Source organism: Cetorhinus maximus, chromosome 3 (genome assembly GCF_964194155.1).
Source record: "Cetorhinus maximus chromosome 3, sCetMax3.hap1.1, whole genome shotgun sequence".
NCBI lineage: Eukaryota > Metazoa > Chordata > Chondrichthyes > Lamniformes > Cetorhinidae > Cetorhinus > Cetorhinus maximus.
The window spans coordinates 147231857-147236288 of record NC_135881.1 but is presented as its reverse complement, the minus strand read 5'-3'; the positions used below and the strand labels follow the sequence as shown (position 1 = coordinate 147236288).

The following is a 4432-nucleotide window of genomic DNA, read 5'->3' as shown; positions in this document are numbered from 1 at the left end:
CAAAAGGTTTTGCTGCATCATTTTTCCTACACCTCATGTAAAAATCAGCTCCAGTTTTTGGCCTAGGGATCTAGGCCAAAAATTTTTTAGAGCCAGAATATAATCCTGGAGATGTTAATGGTTTGATTTTATTGCAGATGAATAAATATCAATAACAATGAACACTGTAAATAAATGCTAAATTTATATGTTTAAGTTTTGTTTCTATCTATTCAAATTATTAAAATGATCAGATTATGAAATATTAATTCTATAGTTCTGGCTTCTTTCTTAATTCTATTGTGACAGTCATTTTTGGATTTCACTTGGACCCAAATCAAGCACATATGTCAACCCTTTAAAAACATCACCAGTGTAAAAGTCAGCCCCTTGACTTTGGGCCGAAAAGTATTGATCTCGAAAGTTCTATTTTTACGTGATTACATGCAACAAGTGATTGAGCAAAGTAGGGATTTCATATGAAAATCTTAATGTATGCGCTACTGGAAATATGAAACATTACAATGCATGGATTATGAGGTTCCGTTCCTCTTTGAAATATTTTACATACCTGACAGTCTAAAATGCAATGCCTTCCATGATACTATAGGGAGATGGAAGTACCATGTGTAAACAGAGAATATTTCTGCCGACAGTAGAATGTATTTTTAAAACAGTTTCTGTGCCTCTGGAGTAGCTTGATGTCACTTATGTCAACACCACTCGTAATTGTGGAGAACTGTAGCACTCACACAGCCTTTATCTCCTTCAGCATGAAAATTTGTCCAAAGGGAAGGGAAATTGCTTTAAATTACAAAATAAAATCCTCATTTAAAAAAGATTCTAAAGAGTTAAAATATGCAAAATTACTACGTGAAAATACATCAGAAATAACTAACACAGGATAAGGGGAACCAACTTCAGCTGTCAAGATTCCAGCCAAACATCATGCATGTGCATGGAATTTATCCAACATAAATACTTGGGGATCCTCCATTTAGTTCATTTTTCTTTGTTTGGTGTTTTTACATCAAATTTTAACAGACACTTTTCTCACTTTTCATTTTTGTGTTAACAATTGTGCTTTGATAGTGCATGTGTATCAAACAGAGGGAGCTTTCCATGGAGGTAATTCTGTCTTTCATTGGATGCTACTGGCTGAAATATGTGGTCAGGAAGTTAGAATGTGTGCTGCTGCAGCAAAGTAATAATCAGAGAATCTAACAAAAGATCTTGTATCTCACTGATTTTATTCAAACCTCTTAATTCCACACACAACTTTGGTCAGTGAAGCTTAGCAAAAGCAGTTGCAATGAATAATGTGAAATAGTAACTGTTTGAATAGACAAAGATTTGTGAGCTCGCTATCAGCATGATCCTTGTGATGCCTATCCTGTCAGTATTTGATGTGTGTTTTAACCTGTACCCAGTTGTGTTTTGCTGTAAAACGTGGCTGAAAATATGTGAAGGGCATGGCTTGAGCAAAACATTATTGCATGTCAGCATAAAAGGACTTGATTCAGGTCTTACAGAGAGGAAAGTCTATTAGAAATCTTTGACACTCTTTCTTTGGGAGATAATGATTGCCACAGTGCCAAAACTGCAGAGTGGATAGGCGGGAGGGATTGAGATGGGGGGTGGGGGGCAGCAATGGGAGGGAGCACCATAGGACAGAACAATTGGGGAGAGAATATTGCAGTGGAAAGAAGTTCTGGGTCAGGGCAGACGCTGCAGAAACCTAAGACTTACAGCCTCATTAACATATTTAAATAACCCACCTCTAGAAAGCAGGTTAGTCATTCATTACCAACCTATTTCAGTGAAAACTGTAAACTGGATGTGCAAAGCAGTTTGAGATTGGACTTCAAGCTTCTGAAATTTTAACAATATCCATCCACAACCCTCTCCTATCTGTCAAAGGATGTTAAAATTCTCCTCTATGTCTTGGTTATTTCATTCCTCCAAAAAATAATGTGCTTGAAACAATTTGCTTCATTGGCCTGATCAGGATGTGGGAGAGATAGGGAGTCAGTTTTGTACAAAATTAAAGTGGTCAGTAGTGAACATGAATCCCAGAACGTGTGTTGTGAGATTCAAAAGCAGGTTGTCGAATGTTGCACTTAAAATTTTGTTGACATTGGTTAGAGAACAACAATAAGCTAAATGAAGTGCTGCAACTAGGATGGTTCCAGTAAGCAGAGTGGGAAATGTGGGAAGTGAGACACCTATTGAGATGTTTCAAATTAAGCACTGGAAACCAAATATATATTTTTTTAAACTTGAGGCAAGGGGTGTTATTTCTGTGGTGATGCGTACACACATGAGCCTAAGTGACAACAAAAGTAATATAACATCAAACCTTTGAACAAATGAACTATATTTCATACTGCTGTCATTTTATGAAAACTGAGGAACCAGCAGAAAGCTAGTGAAAATACAAAAGCAGAAGATTCAATAAAGGACAAACCTCATCAATTCAGAAACATAATAAAATCATTGGAAATAGCCAATATTACTTACAGAAAGATGAATTTAGATTTCATGTTGAGAAAGGGAATGAGGAAAAGCAAAACCTATTGAAAATGAATACATAAATGATTGCACAGATTGAAGGCAGGTGGATGCAGTGAATGATTCTAGGTCTCTGAAAAATATTAGAGGTGAGTGGCGCTTTGAGAAAATTGAGCAGAATCGTAGTTTCAAATTAAGACCACAGAAAAGCTCAGTGAAGTAGTTTCCATGTGGTTCTGATACGTGTTTGATCAGTACCTGATTTGTTGATGGGAATAATAAAAGCAGGAAGGAAACTCATGCTGGTGATGGATGGGAATAATTGTCTGAACATGTGTTACCATCAGAAAGCGATATCCACTGCCCATCTATATCAGGAAATACCATAAATATTCAACCAGCTCCCACGGCACAACTGTTCCCCCCTTCAATTAAGATCAACACCTGGAAAATGTGGACCATTGGGAGCCTCCTCGTGACAAAGGTAGACATAGACAACAAAAATCATCATCGCCACCAAAGTGCCAGCTCAGCCTTTGGCCGACTGAGGAAAAGGGTATTTGAGGATTAGGATCTCAAATCCAAGACTAAGGTCATGGTTTACTAAACAGCAGTGATCCCTGTACTCCTATATGCTTCAAAGGCTTAGACAATCTACATCAGGCACCTCAAAGCATTGGAGAAATATCACCAGCAATACCTTCACAAGACCCTCCAAACCCAGTGGCAAGAAAAGCAGTCCAACAGCAGCATCCTCTCCCAAACCAACCTGCCCAGCATTGAGGTGCTAATCACTTAAAAACAGTTCCACTGGGTGGCAGATGCAGTTTGCATGCCTGACACCAGACTCCTGATGCAACTGCTCTACTCGGAGCTTGGCTGTGGCAGCACACTCCCAGGAGGACAGTGGAAATATGTTATGGATCTCCTCAAAGAGTCCATGAGGAGGTCAAAGATCACTGCAGACTCATGGGAGTTCCTTGCTTGTGAGCGACCAAAATGGAGAAAGCTCACCTGGGAAGGTACCGACCACATCAAGAGTTTTCATCAGGAATGTGCAGAAGTGAAGTCGAGGCATCGGAGGGAGCGCACAAATCTCTAAACAACCCATTGACCCAACCCTTGATGTACCATCTGCCTCACATGTGACAGAGTCTGCAGATCGTGCATTGGACTCATTAGCCATCTCAGAACCCATCGAACCGAGTGGAATCAAGTCATCCTCGATCGTGAAGGACTGCCTAAGAATAAGAAGAAGATATCAGGAAATTGAAGGCACTCTGTTCCATGAATTAATTGAATTTAGGATTTAACGTCATGATTGCACTGAATTAAACCCAACAAAACAAAATCAAAATACTGCAGATGCTGGAAACCTGAAATAAAATATGCTGGAAACACTGAGCAGGTCAGGTAGCATCTGTGGAGAGAAACAGAGTTAATGTTTCAGGTTGAGAATGCAGCTCTATAGCAGTTTTAACAAAGGCAAACTTCCTACGCTCACTTCAGCAATGCATATATTAAAATTGGAACAATACAGAGAAGATTAGCATGGCACCCGTGCAAGGGTGACATGCAAATTTGTGAAGCATGTCTTTTTTTAAACCATATAATGTTTAAATCAGATGGTTAATGCATGGCGCTGCTACCTGCAAAACTGCAGGTTCAATGCCTGAATTGGGGAAATCTGCTACTTTTAACTGCACTTCAGTCTGATGCTCCTGATCTTTGGCTGCCTAGTACAGAGGGGAGTGGGCAGAGCAGAGGATTGCCTTGTAGGAATGTTTCAAGGCCTGACCAAGTGGCGATTAACAAGTCCAGGCAGCGGGCAGTCGGGGTGGGGGGTGGTGGGTCGTTGGACTCAATTTTCTGCCTCTCTTTTGGGATTATATTCATGCCTGGATGTCCCTGGAGATAGAGAATGCAGTGTCTGTCAGTACTC

The 4432-nt window shown here is 39.8% G+C and overlaps 1 non-coding gene across 1 annotated transcript; it reads left to right on the top strand.

Moving 5' to 3' along the window:
- The first annotated feature begins 3988 nt into the window (after positions 1–3988).
- On the top strand, positions 3989–4093 carry LOC144679267 (U6 spliceosomal RNA). The gene has a single exon (XR_013576296.1). It is a non-coding gene; the product is annotated as a U6 spliceosomal RNA (small nuclear RNA).
- Positions 4094–4432: the final 339 nt, after the last annotated feature.